Here is a 13,306-nt window from a genome sequence, read left to right on the forward strand (position 1 = left end):
TGAAGCGTGACTAGCACTATAAAAAAACCAAAAACCAACAACAACGAACTTTCAGGAGGTTGAGTATCTAAAGGAAAACCTAACACTCATGGAAGGAACACACACCCACTTCCAAGAGCTGAATTTCAACTCTGGCATCTATATTTCTTGAAGCGGCCAAGAAAGCAGTGTTGACCAATGTCCTTAGCATGGTTTGCACTTACCTACCTACATTGTGCAACACAACCTACTGCCAGAATATCCTTCATTTGCTGCACTAGCACTGAAATTCTAAAACCTCTTCATGACAGATGTGGAAACACAGAAGAAAAGCTGCCTCAATACTCAAAAATCTTTTGTTCTTTTTCAGAACTGTATCTTTGAATCTTTCCAAGTCTGTGATATGCAGCTCAAAGCAAAAATCAGAAAACAGTTTACAAGTTATGATAGTTACACAGAACAGTCTGTTAGGCAATCATAAACAAGCATAGTAGAAATGCAAGTATTTTTAAATATCTATTTTAGCTCGCTCCAGCTTATCAGTACACTGATGAAAGTCAAGACAAGAAAAGTTTAGAAATTATCAAATCTACATCACTTCTTCCCAGGAGTCTATCACGGAAAAAAAACCTTCTGTCTCCCTCCAGGTTTCCCAGGCCATCAGCCAGCTTGTGGAACCCACTCATGGAGGCCAAGCCTCCCACTTGCCCCACCTGCGGCTTCTTCCAGATGCAGCTGAAGTGCTAAAGCTGGTCTCACCACGGATGCAAAGACCCAATAGTCTCTGCCAGTGACTTTTCCTACGGTTCATCTGGATCCCAGGAAATGGCTTGCCTCATGTTCTTTCTTTTGGTTCTTGTTTGGGTTTGTTTCTTTTTCTTTCCACCCCATAAAACAATCAGAAAATGCTTCTAACATTCTTTTGACTGAGGTTAAGTCAAACACTCAAAAGAAACTAAGAAATGTAGAATTTAACTAGAAACTTTAAACAAAGGCTACTCATGCAGGTTTAAAATGGCCTTCTTCTGCCAGGGTACACACAACTGGGTCCTGCTTTTTTATTTTTCCCAGGGCTGGTACCTCTTCTGGGGCACACAAACAGTGAAGCAGGAGTCAATCAGGCTTCAGTGGGCATAACGCCAATGACAAAGGGCTCCACATCAGTTGTTGAGGTAAGTATGAAAGTGCAAGCTACAGGCACAGACTTGCTCAGATCCAGCAGCATCTTCCACTAATATATGGATAATTATGGATAATTTCTGAATAAAAAAATATGGATATTGCTCGCATTCCCCACCTCATCTCAAAGCATCTATTCCTCAACCAACTTGGCTGTTAGCCTTCCTGCAACATCAGGATGCTGGCCTGACACCAGAAGGACGGTATGACCACATCTTCCCTTTCTGAAATGCAGCACAGCCTTAAACTGCTTTCCTAGAAGTCTCCATTGGACAGAAACAGCCCTCAGCGGTAACCCTCAGACACCTGGCAACGCAGCTCCATCTCACCAGCTCAGCATCCCGAGGGCTCTACCTACAGCACCGGTTTAGAGCAGCTTTTTCCTTCACTGAAACACCTTTGTTCTGTTGCATAAAACATTATTTATGATATATAGACATCCTCTGGAGTATAATTTATTTCAGTACATGCTTCTGTGCCTGTTACCTCTACGTGTGCTGCAAATGTACTGTTGTCTTTTGGCTTTGCTCTACAGTTATGAGATTTTTATTTAGTTACAAGGCTTCAGTAATTATCACTGATAAGCCCTCAGTCTGTAATGAAAATGATGGTGATGTTCCTGTTGCATATTATATTTCAGGTGAACTTCTTTTGGCTTGCCTTCAGTGACATTTACAATTTAACATTTACACAGCCATTTAACATTTACGTTAGGGGGTTCAAATATGTATTGAGAAATTGCTTTGTTCTGTTCCAGCATTGGGTTTTTTTTAAAATATGTGAAAGTGTTTCTACAAGTCAAGAAAGTACCCTCAAATATTTTCCGCACATTTTAAGTGTTTACCTCTTGAAGAAAGCACACGCGCACACACCCCATCACTGAAGTTAAAGTGCATTACACTTCTATTCAGATGCAAATTCCTATCATATTACATGCTCTTTGTATTTCCCGTAAGTAACTAGGTGAATCTCAAGTTACATGCCCTATAAATTTGACCATTTAATTAGTCGTCTTTTTTTTTTTTTTTTCATATTGTAGCTGCTAGGTAAATTGTACATCTTTAAATAGGTTTCTGTTTAAATTATGTTGAATCTGATTAAACTGTATCACAAACCTTTCCACTTTGGATTTTTTTTATCTTTGTGTCTCAACATTTGTATTAAAACTTCCGCCTGCTTTTACAGAGGATACCACCTGAGGTGAGGACTTTAAAAGATGGAGGAATAAGCATTAAACAATTATTTGCTCTTAAACCATTTGATAAAGGTAGCACGTCCCAGTTTATCTTAACCTGGCTTTCACTTACTAATTCAGCCATGTGTATATTGCTCCCCTGTCAAATTAGGACTGAAACTATTTAACTTTTTGTAGGGGAGAAATGGCATATAATGGTATCTGCTGTACAAAAAAGCACTTTGAAAGGGATGTGGGTTTTGGTTGGAGGAGGGTGTGTGTGTGTGTGTAGTGGGTTTGGGTTTTTTTTTCCCCAATCTGTAGACTAGCAGACTAGGTCTTTTGGAAAAATATTTTATTTATTTGAAATAACCTAACTTTGCAACTACATCCATGACACTCATGTCACTGGAGGCAAAGCCTAAGGTACATAAAACTTCAAACTTAGACAGAAAAATTTTGAAACATTGAGTTTTTTTAGTGTAGTACTCTACGCTGGATAGTAAAGCAGCCTGTTTTATATCTGGCTTTAAATAATGCTGTCTCCACAATTGTTCCACAAAATCTTAGGAGCAGCTTTGTTCCTGTTCCCATGCTGTGCTCAACATAAACCTGCAGGAATTCCTTTAACTGCCCAGTTTCATGCACTTGCCTGAAGATGGGATAGGTGAAGGATTTATGCCAGGTGCATGCAGTTACCATCTCTGTTTTTATCTAGATGTACTGTTGTGTTCTATTCTCATGCTTTGTAAACTCAGTGCTACCTTGTATAATCTGATGTGGGTTGTACTCTATAGAAAAACCCCAGATCTTTATTAATTCCTTGTATGAAGCAAGATGCTTAAACCTCTCCTACTTAATGACACAACAGTGAGATTCACAGAGAAAAGGGTATCCTTTCCCATTACACAGGACGCAAGAAACTTGTTGCTAGGTGTTAGGTTGAAGCTGCGAGTGCTTAAACAGCCTGAAAGATTCTGTCAACAATCCCTAGACACAGTTAAAAATCAACTAAACCTACCGCACAACTGCCAGCGTTTTGCCTGGAGTGGCTTAGTCACTTATAGAGTGAAGACTGACTCAGTTTGCTAATTCAAGTTTTCCATAAACATCACTGCTCTGCAGGTAGTTTCCAGGAATGCATTCCCTATCCTTGCAAAGATCAGTGTGTGAAAAGATCCCCCATTTGAAGCACAGCAGAAAACTAAAACAGGTCAAACAAACATTTTAGCAGTTCGTATTAATTTCACATGATTACCCCTGCTTTATCTCGAAAGCCAAGATTCAAACTATAAGGCAAAGTGCCTAATAGCTGGGTTTGTTCATAGGTTTCCTACCATTTGTTGATAATGAAATGGAAAATGTTAGCTGTCAGTTAGAGCATTGGATTTCCAGACTTGAAAGACCGTGCCTGGATTACTGGGCATAAACAAGCTAAACAAAATGGCTTCTTAGGGAAAAGGCAGAACTTTCTGCAGTTTTATTGCATTCTGGTTTATTCCATTTACATTGGGAGACAAGAGAGTAATAACTCTCAAACGCAGGGAGGAGAAGACTAGTTTTTCATAACTAGTGGGAGACGTCTAGGTAACAGCTCTGAAGTATGGGTGCAAGTCAGAAAATGATCGCATCATTAAAATTCCCCATCTATGCACAAGTGCTCCATGGGCACCCCATACTCCTAACAAACAAATAAAATGAACACTAAAAACGTACCAAACAATCACAACCAAATCACATCTAAGATCTTATGATCGTACTCACTTAGGACTGACATGCACCCCTGCATACTGCAAACCCATCTCAGAGAGCTTACACAGAGTCTCAAAGAAAATGATAATATACTTCTTCTGAAAATAGACCTCCTCATTTCCTTTCCTCCTTTTCCAACTTCTTTTGTGCTTCACCTATTTCATTGTCTGTGTATTTATGTGTTTCTTCTCTTTCCCCTCCCCTCATGCTTCCAGATTTATTTTGGCTTTGGGGGATTGTCTCTTTTTTTCTTTTTTAATTTTTGGTTTCAAATTTTCCTCTCCTTTACCTCTTCCTGGATTTAATCTAAAGTTATGGAGGAAAACAGCAGGAAGTACAATTAGCAACAAAGTGACCACACAGCTATGCATAAAAGCTTATCAGCTTTCACTGCATCTTGCGGTCCTCCACTTGGAAAAGATAACAGCAGCGTCTGGAGGAAAAAATATTTGCTATGAAGAGAGGGGTGTCCATGCTACTATAAAAATGGCGAGAAGCTGGAGGGTCTATTGCCACTCAGAGGAACGCTGGCAAGAATGATGCCATTCTCTCCATTGTGAAGAGTTTTAATACCTGGAGATATGCCTACCTGGAGATAAAGGAAACCCTAATTCCAAGCAAATTCTAGTTCCTGGATGGTACACAGCTGAGCTATACTAACTGGCATTTAAATGAACCTTCTGGCAAAGGGGAAGGGGAACATGTGGAGGTGTACACTGATGGCACAAGGTGCAACCAGAATCACCTTATGCCTGCCAGCTTTAGTGCTGCTCTCTGGCGAGCTCCCTGGGCTGCACTTGCCTATCCCTTATCTCTTTATTCATAGCTAGTGAACTCAGATGATGCAGCATGAAAAAATAAGTTGCTCTTTCCCAGCCTGCCAGCCATAAAGAGGAAATTACTTATAATGAAAGCACTGGCCTTTTTGGCTGTTCTGTCAGTCATTGCCCACTTGACACAACTGCCTATGGGTTCCCACTGCTCCTTCAGCCTGCTAACTTACAACAAGAGCAAAAAGTAAGATTTCTCAGGCACATAATGAAAGTGACTTGCAGCCACAAGATCTTCCGGCACCCCTTAACCCACAAGCCTCTAAGCTGCGTGCATTTTGATCCCTTTCTGGAAGTTTCCCTTACCAAGTCTACCTCTACAGACACTCCTGCTACCACTGCTGTTGCGCCGGCTGCATTTCTTTGGCCATCTTCACCCATAGCAGATCCCCTGACGGAGATATAAGCAGTGCTGCTAGGGTGACGCAGAGCTATGAGCACAAGGGGGACTCACCCACCTCATCTTTCCCATGGAAAAGCTTTGGAGTCAGCACGTCTTTAACCTTTGTATACCTGAAATGTGGTGGCCAGAAGCCACCTGTCTTGAGCCCCTCAGGCAAAAATCTCTCCTAAAAGAAACCTAACACTCCCCTAAAAAAAAAAAAAAAAAAAAAAAAAAAAAAAAAAAAAAAAAAAAAAGAATACCAAACCAACACACTTCTAAAAAAACACCAAAAAAACACCAAACCTCTTAATCCCTTTCCTGACTCAAAATGGTAGCAGCACAAGAAGCCCAGGGTGCCACACCGTGCAGGCTGTGTGCTTATGTGGTTTAAGAAGATCAGTAGAGATACAACAAGGCCTTTTTTTTTTTTTTTTTTTTTAAAGCTAGATATAGAGAGGTTCAAATACAGCTAATCTGTGGGCACCACAGAGCTGCTTGTCAAACCCTTGCTGGGATTCCCCTGGGCCTGTGTTTCTAAAGCAGCCCGTACCCTGCACTTGCTGCAGAAAGTGCTCAGAGCCCTCACGCTCCAGCTCGAGCTGAGGCATTAAGACAAAGCTTTCTGAGCTGCTTTACTGCTGAGTCCAGTCACCTACCGAAGCTGAGTATTCCCAAGGTTAGATCTACAGTTGTGCAGTTTAACAGGCACATCCAGAGAAACCCATGATTTATTTTTTTTTCTACCCTCCCTCTAGGGCAGTTGACTTCAACATAGCTAAGGTGAGTCACAGAAGCATTTAGGTTGGAAAAGACCTTTGAGGTGATCAGTTCCAACCCTTAACCCAGCACTGCCAAGCCCACCACTAAACCATGTCCCCGGTGCCACATCTACACGGCTTTTAAACACCTCCAGGGAGGGTGACTCCACCACCGCCCCGGGCAGCCCGTTCCAGTGCCTGACCACCCTTTCGGTGAAGACATGTCCCCTCACACCCAATCTAACCCTCCCCTGGTGCCACCTGAGGCCGTTCCCTCCTGTCCTGTCCCTTGTTCCCTGGGAGCAGAGCCCGACCCCCCCTGCCTACAGCCCCTGTCAGGCAGCTGCAGGGAGCGATAAGGGCCCCCCCGAGCCCCCCCCCCTCCAGGCTGAGCCCCCCCAGCCCCTGCCCGGCTCTGGACACGCTCCAGCCCCTCTGCGTCCCTCTGGCCGTGCGGGGCCACAGCTGGACACAGCGTTCCAGGGGCGGCCTCGCCGGTGCCGAGCGCAGGGGGACGGTCCCTGCCCCGGGCCTGCTGGCCACGCTGTTTCGGGCACCAGCCCGGTGCCGCTGGCCTCCTGGGCCACCTGGGCACGTGGGAGGCTCATGTTCAGCCATGAAGGTTCTGCATAAGCTCCATGACATGGTACAAAGGCTGGTTGAGCACCTCAGCATGCCTCCACGTATACAGAAAGCCAAATGCCTGGCTACCCGTCACACTGACGTGTGCTTTGTCAGCTCCAGCTTGGTCACGGAAAGCTGAGCAAGCGAACACCCAGTTCTAGAGCCAGACCAGCTCCTCTCGCCCTCTGTGTGACAGGGGCATGGAACACTCCCAGCACAAAGGTAACTGCTTGGAGGGAAGGTGAGCTCATGGTTGGTGTGAACGCAGGGGCTGCTTGGAGCCTCATCGCTGCACACTTCGCTGCAATTCCAGAGCAGCAACTGGCCATGCACAACAATCCTTAAATCCAATTACTCAAATATTTTGAGTACACATTCTTGCCACCTGCTCTGTGACAAGGCATTGGTCTTCCTGGCCTTCACTCAGCCCTCTGCTTGATGTCACAGTTCGTGATTCATTCTTGCTGCTGTTCTCTGCAAACCAGGCAATTTATCTTACAGGTATTTATTCAGGATGATTAACGCAACAGGGCCAATGTCAAACTAAGACAGCTTTTTGCTCAAACAATTCGGCACCTGCAGGTGGTCTGCCTCCACAGGTTACTTAATTATTCACTCCAGCAAGATTCAAATCCTCTATCACAACAATCCATGCTAAATAGGACCACATTTCCCTCTTCCAGGAATTGTAAAGTTATCCCAACATATGCAAAGAGAAAACTTTCCTGAGCAAAGTCCTCAGTTTATCCAGTGCATCTGTTCAGCACTTGAGATCTACAAGCTGTTAACTAATGCCTTATTTTCGGACAACACAGCCAAAATATAAACTAGTGAATCCTGTGTCATGCAAGGTCTAGGCAGACTGTTCAGTCGCTATGCTAACCCAGCTGAAACAGGTACACGGAGGGGAAATGAGGGCTCAGGAGTCCATAGGCACTGCTTCACTTTCAAACTCAATTCTTACTCTTACTCACAACAGTTTTACAGCTCACCCACCCACAGCCTTCAGCCTTGCGTGACTCTTGTTGTGAAACTAACTCTGCCACAAGCATGAGGAAACCGGAACACAGGCATCACCTCATACAGTAGTTTTCCACTCATCGTATTCCAATAAAGTTTGGGAAGTTTACAGTGATTAACATCAACCTGAGAATGAAGATGGACCCCTCCCCAGACACTTAAAGCCATGGTAAGTTTTTGTTATTTTATCCTGCTTATCTCTGGGGGGTTTAGAGTTACCTCAAAGTTAGAGCTGATTGCAGGTGTGTGAAAGAAAGTGGCTTCCTGCAGTGTCAGTCTGAATGTGACACAGCAGAAATGTCCCCCCACCACCTCACATTGGGCATTTTCCTCTGTGGCCTCCCAGGGAAGAGGGAAAGGACTCAGTGAGTTACTTCACAGCCACAGATGTCAGCCCCCTTCAGACACTAGCTACTTGCGGTACTAGATAAGGACCAAAAATGCCAAACAAAGCAAATATTTCTCACCCTGCCTATGGCTGCTCCCTTAGCAACCCTGCTGTCAGCAGGCAGGTCTGGAACCAGCAGTACCAGCCTGAGAGGTAAATCAGTTCAGCATTTAGGCACCTCATTTATTTCCTAAGTCTGAGTGAGGCAGCACAGCATCCTCTGATTTGTAGAAAGACAGGACTCCCCAAGGCTGGCAACCCCTCACTTCAAAGTTATTTCCTGAAACATTTATGAACTTGTTTTAAAAGCCTAATCCACCCTATCCTGACCTTAAATACTAGTTGTGCCTTATAAGACTGCCACTGTTTGCCATGTATTTGTGAGTACTTGTGCACGTACTGGACCACCCAGCTTGCTGACAGCCAAGCTGCCTGATGATGTTCACTTTGCAGCCAATGGAGAGCACCACTTCCAAAGGTGAGAGTAATGACACCACCACCAGAATTACGCAAGATTAAAATCTTACTAAGTTTAAACAAGATAAGTAGACTTCTTGGAAAGAAACTGTAAAAGGAACTTGGTTTTGGCAAGATCAATGAAATATTAGTGTCAAATATCAAGAGATAGAAGTCGCATGTCAGATATGGGGGGGAAAGTGTTACTGAACCTCCTTTATACAGCCGAAAAAAATTCTTTTTCCCCCAACAAATGTTCAGAAAATTGTTTGTAACACTATAAAGATATCCATCATGCGAAAAATTCTCAACAGTTACTTTCTGTAAAAATACCCTAATTCATATGTTCTGTAAGAACATAAGTTTTGTAAGTTTTTTTTTAAAAAAACCAAAAACTATTGCCAGTTAAGTGACTTGAAGGTCTAAAGGGACATGCTTGAAGTCTGAACTTTGGTTTCGGTCAGTGCAAACACACATCCATTTGGATGTACCCATTTCAAGAGAGGTAGTTGCACAGACTTCACTGTTCCCACCGATGGATTTTTAACCCAGGCTGCATTTTGGCCTTGGCACCTTTCCTCGCCACCAAAGAAGTGCTAGGTGCAGTACTGTGCGCAGATGGGAGGGCCAGTTCTCAGGGACTGTAATGCAACCCCCCACCCCCCACCCCCCCTTCAGCAGCATGGAGCCGAGCCAGAGCTAGCTTAGCTAAGCCTCCAAAAAGGTTTCTATGTACTTTTTACTCCATAAAATAGGTACTACAGCAGCCTGACCATAGCCACAATATTTAAATAAACCTCAGCTTGTACTTAGCAAGTGGGTTGTTGAACATACGTAGCTAGAAGAGAGTTGGGTGTATGAACCCCTTGGATCTGCAGTAACCTTAGGGACATCAGCCTTCACGCTCTGAAGGCTGCATGTACTACTCATTAAATAACTTAGATTCTGACTAGCTGTTACTATCAGATTATTCACTTTAAGTAAGATGATATACAAGGAAAGCCTAAGTGGTTTCCTGACAAAAGAAAGGGCCATCACTTTTCACAGGTGACTGTCTCCCAAGGCAGCGTGTACACGTGTGAACAGCCAGCTATTGTTTTGCTGATCCTGAGCAAAGCGTAGTCAAGGCAGAATGGCTTCATCCCTTCCTTGGAGAGGATTGTGCCACTTTAAGAACACCAAGTGGGAGGTGATATAGGCACTGCTGTACAAACAAGTACCTGTGCATGCTGCCACACTCACCAGAGCCTCGCACAGCTGAGGGGATGCTGCCCTCGCCCTCCCTGGTTTGTCTGGTAGGTTGGACACCTTCTTCTCTAACATGTGGTTTTGCTGCCTGACAGAAGAGGGTGGACACCCAGAGTGACTCGATTTTATCTACAAGACTCGCAAGACACCTTAGGACGCTGAGAAGGCGAGGGTGGACTGAAAAGAGCTGAAAGACTACGGGACCCGCAAGCTTTAGGGAAAGCCAGAACTTATTTCAGGTTTGCATCTTTTCGAGTTGGCTACATTCAACTCAAATTCATCTGCAAAGAGAGCTGAATTATCTCTAACTTGGTTAAGAGGTTGACAGCAGGGAAGGGATGAAGAGGAAAAATAATTTATATGAGTAGCAACTCTGTATTTAAGTTCACTGATGTCAAAAATAGTTTGCTAAATGGTTATAGTTATGCCTGCAAATGCACTGTGTAAAGCAAGCCTTTATTTTCCTTTTAAAGTTTCAAGACCTTTGGCTTGTGTAAGTTTACTCAAAAGTGTTTAAAGCCTGAGTATTTCTGAACAGAAAATGTCTACCTGACTCATAGACGCATATAACCTCTCTCTGCGATACATTCAAGAGTCAGAAAATTAAGACCATATGCCAAGAACTCTAAAATAACACGTAAAGCCACCTTATTAGCTGAAATACAAAAATCAGAATTGACTTGTTCATAAAAATAAAAAAAAAAAATAGTGATTTATGCATATTTTAAATGACATCTGGGAAACTTCTGTTGCATTTTAACTTTCATTGTAGTTACCTGCTTACTTTGGAAGTGAGATGAAACACACAGCAACTAAAGGCATGATCAGCAAAATCCCAGCAGTGTGCTATACTACTTTTGCATTATTAAATATACTCCATCTTACCTTCCTTTAACATCTCAGAAATTTTATACATCTGATTTCTACACCCAATGTCATATAGGTTTTAGACTTCTTTAAGCTAGATTTGCATCCCATAGTGACTTTACTTACGGAAAGTTAAATATACATGCGGTTTACTTAAATGTATATCAGACTAAACAACAATTTGCTTTATAAAAGCTGAAATCCTTTTAAAAATTAATACTGAAATGTTTATAATTAGCATTTCACTCAGTTGTTACTTGTAGAGGAGATATTTATAACACAAGGAAATTCAGTTATATTTCTTTTAATATTTTATGATTTTGCGCAGTTTCATAACAGTCACTTGGATTGAAAGGTTTGGCCCTCTAGAGATTGAAGCAGCATTATTAGATCTTTCTGAGGTTTTACACAATCGAAACACAGCCTTTTCTCTAAGGTGCTAAACTCACAAATTTGATGTCAGGTTTTTACAGGAGTTTTATGTGACGCTTTTAACTTGCAGTACAGTTGTTTCTTGATCATCATCCTCAGTTCAAGTCAATTATTGTGCAAGAATTCCAGGTCTGGAAACTTTTCACATTCCTACCTCTGCTTATAACATACAGGCACAGAAGCAGCATAGGGATTTACATTTCTGCAGCTGCACACTAAGGACATTGCAGCACTGATGACCTCTTCAGAACACTAGTCTAGACACGTGTAATTATCTTTAAATATTAATAGAAAGTTGGCAGTTGTGTTAGAAAACATGTACACAGTAACACTTGTTTGCCCTGCTCAAAGGCGAAAGATTTAAATCACAGCGAGTGGAACGGGAAGCAGAACAAGCTCATTGCTGTCGCTGGTTTAGCCCTTTTGACTTGTTCTTCTGTCAAATAAGTACGTGCCTGAGAGAAGGCGTTCACACCTCTGAGAAATGGAAAGCATTCTGCAGCTCCCCTCCTGCTAAAGCAACTGAGGTCAATCTTTGTATCTAACTGGGCAGTTCTCACAGCTAGATAACAAATCCCCTCCCCATCGAGAGCTATGAGCACTGCCTCTGTAAGATACCAGAAATTCAATATCACATATCTGGGTTTATCTGATATCATTGATCAGCATAACTTAGTGGCATTGCTGACCTGCTAAAGTATGAAAAATTATTGCGTAAAGAAATAACTAATACTCAGCCTTTAACATTTCAGATATGTTTTTGTTTAGTACTATTGATTGTGGGGTTTTCATCCAATCTGACTTTATTAATCTCCACCAAATAGCAACTGAGCACTGTCACTCGATTACACAAAGGTAAGACTGTGGCCAAGAGATTCTCAAAAGTGCTAATACAACTTCGTTATATTCTTTTGTACTGTCTGCTCTAGCATCAGCCTGTTTCGGTAATAATGAGACTCCAAGCTTATGCCGAGTAGGACCCTGCCTTTGGGGATGGAGAAGGAAAAGGGAAGGATTATTTCTCACTTACTTGATTGCCAAACAGTACAATGAATGGCCGAGAGATCTTGCAGGAAAATTGTCCTGGCTGACTGGCCTTTCTTAAAGCCACAGTCATTTAAAGCCACAGTCATTTTCTTTGGTGTAGGGATAATTTTTCTTTCCTCCTCTCCTCCCCCCCCCCCCCCCCCCCCCAACATGGAATGTGGGAGAGGCTAAATGAGTTGTGATTCCTTGACAAGATCATGATAAACACCAGTGCTCTGCTACCCACTCCAGGGACAGCAGCAAAACCAAACCTCCCAGTAAGTGTTTCCAGCCAGGTCTTTGCAAACGATACTGCTGAGATCCATATGCCTACATTTATCAGTGTTTTCTTGCTTACAAGAACATCTGGGGTAGAACCTAATGCTGTTGCCAAGAGTTCCAAGTAACACTAGAAAGAAAAATCTTAGAGCAGGCCACCCAGCACAAAATTGAACACCAAATTCACCTGTTTGGGTATTAGTCAAGGGTCTAATTTCCTCAATGTGCTTCCATAAATACTCAGACACACAAGCCTACAAGCAAGTACCAGCCTGAGGCATGTTTATGCTTGCTTTACAAATATTTAGCAGCAAGGTTTTTACTCAGTAAGAGCACTAAGTCATTCACTGGTAGGGAATTTGTTCTGTTGCAGGGACCGAGGTCTAAACCTAAATCTGCCTAAAGTCATTCACCTCCAGAAACCATCTGAGAGTCACAGGACTTACACAGAATCAGTTCTTTCCAAAAGCACATAAATATTGGTGTAAACCTGAAATGCTGTGTTGAGGGAGACAAAGGAATTGCAGGTTTTCTGCAGACGAGGAACAGCAAACAGTCTTTGCCCGCATTTCTTGTGGGCTTCCAGCTGAGTGAGTCTTTTGCTCTCAGATGCTTTTGATTGACGTTAAGTGCTGTAGTTACTAATCAGGATATCCTGACAGAAACAAGAGGAAAATCTATTTCGATTCACTGACATGAAACAGACCTTGCAAACTTTGATCCTTTCTGCCTTTTGGCAGCGGTACTTACAAATTTCCTAGCCTCTCAAAGTATTTTTTAAAACATTTCTGTTCCCAGAGGTTAGCCAGCAGTACTAAATTTGTGACCTCTCCCAGTAGAGAGAAAATAATTATGACATGACAGTCAGTTATCCTGAGGTTTGGAGGACAACAAATTGTATAAAGAGGT

At 42.7% G+C, this 13,306-nt stretch overlaps 1 protein-coding gene across 4 annotated transcripts in view; it reads left to right on the forward strand.

The window, feature by feature from the left end:
* SFTPD (surfactant protein D) overlaps positions 1-6,462 on the forward strand; it is a 61,380-nt gene extending 54,918 nt beyond the window's left edge. For all 4 annotated transcript variants that reach the window (XM_080400928.1, XM_080400925.1, XM_080400926.1 and 1 more), the window contains one exon: positions 627-6,462. The gene's annotated coding sequence lies outside the window, so the exon portion shown is untranslated. The remainder of the gene's footprint in view (positions 1-626) is intronic.
* The last annotated feature ends 6,844 nt before the right edge of the window (positions 6,463-13,306 follow it).

This window comes from Falco punctatus, assembly GCF_963210335.1.
Source record: "Falco punctatus genome assembly, chromosome: 9".
NCBI classification, from domain to species: domain Eukaryota; kingdom Metazoa; phylum Chordata; class Aves; order Falconiformes; family Falconidae; genus Falco; species Falco punctatus.